This window comes from Octopus bimaculoides, chromosome 14 (assembly GCF_046866305.1).
Source record: "Octopus bimaculoides isolate indiv1 chromosome 14, ASM4686630v1, whole genome shotgun sequence".
Lineage (NCBI taxonomy): Eukaryota > Metazoa > Mollusca > Cephalopoda > Octopoda > Octopodidae > Octopus > Octopus bimaculoides.
The window spans coordinates 44,230,127-44,237,749 of NC_142941.1; the positions used below are offsets into that span (position 1 = coordinate 44,230,127).

General features: G+C 33.2%; 1 protein-coding gene across 2 annotated transcripts in view; it reads right to left on the reverse strand.

Moving 5' to 3' along the window:
- LOC106868240 (protocadherin beta-4) overlaps positions 1-6,186 on the reverse strand; it is a 115,601-nt gene extending 109,415 nt beyond the window's left edge. The window contains exon 1 of one of the 2 annotated variants that reach the window (XM_089362743.1): positions 5,819-6,186. The gene's annotated coding sequence lies outside the window, so the exon portion shown is untranslated. The remainder of the gene's footprint in view (positions 1-5,818) is intronic. The other variant, XM_014913406.3, reaches the window with a different exon arrangement.
- Positions 6,187-7,623: the final 1,437 nt, after the last annotated feature.

A 7,623-nucleotide genomic window follows, 5' to 3' on the forward strand; every position in this document is an offset into this window, starting at 1 on the left:
ATGTGTATATCAACACATAGATAGATAGATAGATAGATAGATAGATAGATACATTTCTTTTATTAGCCACACAGGGCTCAGCAAAGATGGGACAAATACAATGTAGAGCTTTTCTTTTTGGGAGGGGGAAGAAAAAAAAAAGTAGGGGTGTGTCGATCAAAAGGGATCATAGGAAGGGAAAAAGGGGGGAGTTCGATCAAAAGGGATCGAAAAAAAAAAAATGATAGATAGATAGATAGATAGATAGATAGATAGATAGATAGATAGATTTAAACATGCATATACCAACCCACCTACCTACCTACTTATCTACCTACCTACCTACCTATGTACCTACCTGCCTACCGATCTATCTATCGATTTATCTATTCATCTATCTATCTATTTATCTATTTGTCTATCCATCTATCTATCTATCTATCTATCCAGTTATCTATCTATCCATCTATCTTTCTAGTTATCTATTTATCTATCTATCTATGTGTCTATATATGTATTCATCTATGCATACTGTTGTGTGTGAATGTTGAGTGTGAATGTGTGTGTATGTGTATGTATGTGTGTACTACTTTCAATCTGCTAATATATGTAGTGTGTGTGTGTGTGTGTGTGTGTGTGTGTGTGTGTGTGTATGTATCTGTATGTGCATATATGTGCTAATGAGTGTATATGCCTCAATGTTCCTAATTAGGTATGAAGATATTGATCAGATATAACGATATGATGTATACACTGAAGGCAATATTCGAGAAATGGTTTTATTGAAGCAGAAACACACCACAAAATATACACATATAATGTATAGACAGACACTTGAGTATAAATATATACCCACACCTAGAGAAATTGGCAAATATTTAGAGAGACAATAAGCAAATAGTGAAACAGTTTATTGATTACACACACAAACTGTTTAATTGTATGAGTTCATATGTGTATACAGGCATACAACAGTGTCTATACAAAATTTTTTCATATCTACGCACACTCATACGTTCATATTCCATTCACACTGCCATTCATATACATACACTCAAATACAACACAGACACACGCTCACATATATGTGGGTATATATATTCATTTATGTATATGTGTGTGTCTGCATTCATTGACTTCATTGACAGATGTGTATGTGTGTGTGTGTGTAGTTATATACATATATATGTGCATAGAGAGAGAGCGCGAGAGAGAGAGAAAGAAAGAGAGAGAGAAAGAAAGAGAGAGAGAAAGAAAGAAAGAGAGAGAGAAAGAAAGACAGAGAGAAAGAAAGACAGAGAGAAAGAAAGACAGAGAGAAAGAAAGACAGAGAGAAAGAAAGACAGAGAGAAAGAAAGACAGAGAGAAAGAAAGACAGAGAGAAAGAAAGACAGAGAGAAAGAAAGACAGAGAGAAAGAAAGACAGAGAGAAAGAAAGACAGAGAGAAAGAAAGAGAAAGATACATACATATCTGTATGTATTTACATACACAACACACACACACACACACACACGTACACACACACATATACACATATGTATGTAACTCATTCTGCATTCTCAACATCATCCCTTACCACTATATCCATCCCTGAACACCTTCATAAGCCTGCCATTGACAGCCCCTACACCTTTGTTCCTCACTCCCAATTTCCTCCCTATATAGCTCTGACCTCAGTCTCTGTCACTGCATATCCCTCTATCTCTCACACCCTCTCTCACTTCACATCATCATCTCCCTATTTCTCATCTGTCTCCACTTTTATTATATACTGCTACTCTCCACCCCTCCTTTTTTTATACTTACATTTATTACCTCCTCCTCTTTCCAGATCCACTCCCATTTCCTACACCTTCACTCTCATTCTAATATTCACCAGTGACTGTTCCTTCTACCTCAATATCCAACCCACTTAGTTGAGTGTGAGTGTGATACCGAGGGAGGCAGTTCACTAATGCTGGTACCATGAAAAAACACCTACTATGCTCAGTAGAGTGATTGGCATTAGAAAGGGCATCCAGCCACAAAAATCATGCTGAAGCAAAGCAGACAATGGAATTCAATGCAGACCTCTCTGACTTGTCGGATCCTGTTAAATGATGCAATTCATACCAGCATAAAGGACAAATGTTAAATGATAATGATGATGATGTATAGCTCTGTCTCCCTCTTTCTCTCTTCATTTTCTCAGTTTCTCTCTCTCTCTCCCTCTATATATATGTGTGTGTGTGTGTGTGTGTGTGTGTGTACATATATATGTATATATGTGTGTGTGTGTGTGTGTGTGTGTGTGTGTATGTATGTATGTATGTATGTATGTATGTATCTGGTCCACATAAAAAGCACCCAGCACACTCTGCAAACTGGTTGGCATCAGGAAGAGCATCCAGCTGTAGAAACCAAGCCAACTCAGACTGGAACCTGGTGCAGCTCTCCAGCTTTCCAGCTCCGGTCTCATTAATTTAGTTAAGCTTTCTTGAAAGATCTTATGAGAGAACCCAAGTACTGAAAATTGTGTCAATATTGATACACTAAGAAAAAAAAAACTTACAAAGCAAAAAGTGGTCAAAGAATGATTACCAATAAATTTTGTGCCATTGAAAGCCTTGTAAATGATATTTAAAAGTCATTTATTTATGAGTGCTAAATTATATTTACTGCTCATTAAACCCCCATGATCCTTCCAAAATGTAAAATAACACTTTTCATACAATGTATGAAAAGTGTTATTTTACATCTAAACCAAATCTCTTCTTTATATCAAAATAAATACTTTTTCTGGTGTTATTATTAATTATCTATGCTTACAAATAACTAAACAAAAAAAAACAACTCAAAATTATATTAAAGTATATTAAACTTTGATAATTTACAGGATTTAGGCATAAAAATTTTTTCATTGCCAAATTTATATGAAAAGATATTTCTGACTTTTATTTAAATAATTTTTTAATATTGTTATTTATATTTGAATCTCACTGAAACAAAAACATTAAAAAATAGTTTTTGGTTTCAGAAATATATTATTTTCTAACAGTTTTTTACGAAGCTGCTTTTCCATTATTGTTCTGATCATGTCTCTATCCCTCTCCTCCTGAATGTTATGTTCCTCTGGATCTTCATGTTCTTCCTGGTTATCATGTTTGGATGTGGCAAGGGTGGTAAAGGACCAGGCAAATGATATCACAAGTGCCATCACAATATTCTACATGACAACATCCAAACTATCACCAAGCTAACCATCTGATGCTTGGCTTGTCATGGTGGCATCAAGCATGTCTCAGACTCTTGGTATGCTCAAGGTGTTTTTCAAGAGTCTAAATATGATCAGAACACCTTCATTCAAACTATTTGACTCTACTGCTTTCTAACTAACTCATTCAGCTACCTTATTAACATTTTCCCTTTCTTCTCAGGCTCTTCATTAGCATTTTTATGTAAGTTTTTTTCCAATTTATAAAATTACATTTCAGTGTAATTTTATTGTTTTGAGAAAAAAAATTAATTTTTTTAGCCTTTATGCTAAGTTTTGTCTCAATCACAACTACATATTTATTTGTAAAAATCATTGCCAGTAAAAAGAGTAGACAAGCAAGCAAAATGCAGGTGCTGGAGTGATAATATTCTTAACTAGTTGAACTGGAAAAGTACAGAACAAGAAAAGAAACCTATTGCAGCTGAAGTTGGAATTTGAGTATAAATATGTCCTTTGGTAAGTTTCAGATCAGAAAAAGTAGGGAAAAGATTGAAGACAGCATGTTTGGTAATGTGATTAAATTTGAAGGTTCAATTCTTTTTTCCTTATTCACATGCACCTGTCTAACTGAAACCATATCCAATAGCTAATACTGAGTTTAAGGAAGGTATGTTAGATTCTGTGTGCTTTGAGGGAAGGAAATTTGTTGGTCAAGCTTTTATAGAAGTCATGAATATCAAGGGTGAAAGTGTGTTTTTAAGTATCAAGAACCAAGAATATTGGATTTACAGAGCTTTATAAACATAGATTCTGAACGTTTTGTTTCTACTAGGGATAAGTTACATTTTTCTATTGGGGAGAAAATAGACATTACTAAAACCATCATTTCATTTACCTTTTATTGTTCCTGTACTGGTAGACTCTTTCTGCTTGTTTGAGTCTTACTAGGCAAGTTAAATTATATCCTAGTCGCTCATAAATGAGCTCATGGCATTTTCGCTCAATAAATACTCTCAACGCCCAGTCTGGGAACTGAAACCGCAATCCTACGACCTAGACTCTGTTGCCTTAACCACAAGGCTGTTGCCTTAACCACAAGGCTGTTGCCTTAACCACAAGGCCATTGCCCCTCCACACACACACACACACACACACACACATATATATATATACTTACATACACACACACTTATATGAATTATATTGTGAAATCCTTCGCATAATTAGCCTTGGGTTCCATCCCGAAGCAAGCACTTTTATAGATACAAATATATAATCATTTCAAAATCTGTCAAAAAAAAGCTGAAAACTGAAATTGTTCTCAGCCCAAGCAATTTTAATAAAGGGTTATTAACTGTTTTTGTTGAAAAAAGTTGAGATATAAATTACAAATACAATTTTCCTGCTGACATGTTATTAAGTATTTTGGGCTCAAAATGTCCCAAATCTGTAGGTGTATAATTCGTGTGAGTATACATGTGTCTTTTTGTATGTATATACATACTGAAAGGTAGGTACATATACATAAGCACATATACCTCTCTCTCTCTCTTTCGCTATACACAGACACACACAAACACACACACACACACACACATACACGCATATACACTCACATACCTATAAATGTATATATACATATGTATACATATATATGCATATATAGATATAAATGTGTGTATATATATAAACATAATTAAGGGATCAGCAACAGTTGCTTCACCATGTGTGTATATATATATATATATATATATATATATATATATATATATATATATTTATGTGTGTGTGTGTGTGTGTGTGTGTGTGTGTGTGTGTATATATACACACACACACAATTATCAAGACAACTACACCCATACATCTATTGTAAATATTGTCTACATATAATATATTTTGTGTGTATACAAATACATATAAAATACATGCAAACATATAACAACAGGTTTAATGTATAGAAGTTAGATATGTGTATGTGTATACATGCGTGTTTGTGTGAGTGTGTGTGTGTGTGCATTGATATATATATATGTGTATGTGTACATATATGTGTGAATAGGTGTACATGCATATAAGTAAGCAAATAGATGCATATATACATGTATATGTACAAATGTACGCACATACATACATACATGCATTCTTACATACATTATGTTTGTAAAAATATGTGTGTATATATTCATGTATATATATATATATATATATATACACATGACTATATATGTGTGTGTCTATATATATATATATATATATATATATATATATATATATATAAAAATATGTATGTACGTCTATATATATATATATTTATATATATATAGATATATATATATATATATATGTATGTATGTATGCATATATATACGCGAGTTTATGTGTATATACAGACAAACATACACACACGCACACACACACACACACACATGCACACATACATACATGTATATAGTTATTCATGGTGTGTGTTTCTGTTTAAAACTAAAAATGGATCTTTGCATGCATTAATGACCCTCATTGAGAAAAAGACTCAGCCAACAGCATCAACAACAATAACAACAATACCATCCACAACAAAACTGAGGCAAGATCTTTGTGGTGAGGTGGTGGGGGTCACCAAAAATATGAAAGGCAAGCTTACTTGTATAGTGTTGTCTGCAGGGAGTTGCTTTAAATGTAGACACATCCTGTAGTTGCTGGTCAGGGGATGTGCTGCTCTTGTTATTTACAAATCAGTGCTTGACTTTTTAGTTCTAGTGAGATGTGTGATTTTTCTGTGGAGTGGGTGAGACCGTTGAAATGAGGATGTGATGCTCTAATGTGTAAAAAACAATAGCAACAACAAAAAAAAAACAACCCAGAAATTGATGTGTGTGAGTGTGGGTGTGTTTGAATCATAGACAAAGAGGAAGAATTAGAATATATATGTGTATGTAAGTGTGTATAGGTATGTGTACGTCTATCTAGCTCTCTATCTATATTCATATATATGCGTGTGTGTGTGTGTGTGTTTTTGTGGATGTGTGTGTGTGTGTGTGTTTTCTGAGTGAGAGAGAGGAAGAAAGATAAACAGAGAGAGAAGGAGTATGGAGAAGCAGAAACTGAGAGTAGTAGAACACATACTGTATATTTAAGTTTCAGTAAGTTTTAGGCCATTAATTGAGTGTACGTTTGTATGTGCATACACACAATATGCATGTATCTATATGCATACATAAGTACATTTGTGTGTGTATGTGTGTGTGTGTGTGTGTGTGTGTGTGTGTGTGTGTGTGCGTGTGTTGATAGATTGATACATAGAAGCATATGTAAATATATTCATATTTACATATATATCCTAATATATCTGTGTGTGTAAGGTGGCGAATTGGTAGAAACGTTAGCACACCAGGTGAAAAGCTTAGCAGTATTTCATCTGTCTTTATGATCTGAGTTCAAATTATGCTGAGGTCAACTTTGCCTTTTATCTTTCGGGCTCGATAAATGAAGTACCAGTTGCATACTGGGCCGATCTAATCGACTGGTCCCTCCCCAGAAATTTCGGGATTTGTGCCTAGAGTAGAAAAGAATATATCTGCGTGTGTGTGTACATATATATTTATATATATATATATATATATATATATATATATATTTGTTTATATTTATACATATTTATATATATATATATATATATATATATACATCGTTTACAGTACAATGTATTAAAACAAAAGCTACTAATACTTTCTTGCCATTAACCCTTTAGCATTTAAACTGGTCAAATCCAGCCCAAATATTCCGCCTGTTTTATGTTCAAACTGATCAGATCTGGCATCTCCCACCAACCCTGGAATGTCATTCTAAAAAATAAATAATCACATCATTGAAAGTTACAAGATAACACAGAATTTATTCAAAATGAAGTGAATAAATAATCATTAGATTTGATAAAGTAATCTAAATGCTGAAGGACACATAGTTCGACAGATTGTCATTAAAGTACATGATTAGACAGATTGCTTGTGTCTCCAAGCAATCTGTGTGCTCTGAGCACATGTTTTTTTTTTAATAGAATAAATTATATCATAATGACAAGAAACTATTAGTAGTACTTATTTTCATAAAATGTACCTTAAATTGTTTATCTTTCTCTAGATGGGGTACTTTTTTTGTTGATCTTGTCTTAAAAGAACAGAAAACTATATATGTACATAAATATACACACACATAAGCACACATGAACACATGTACGCACACATACACACACATATACATATGTATTAGGAACAGGCTTGTGATTTACAAGATTTACAGATTATGTTGTTAAAATTCATGTGTCATAAACTGGTCATATTTCTACAATGCACAAAATATTTTAACAATTTTTTTCATACAGTTCCTAATAATATTTAATTATAAAAAATGCAATAGAAGTTTTTTAACCATTGAATCACTGTGGGGTCC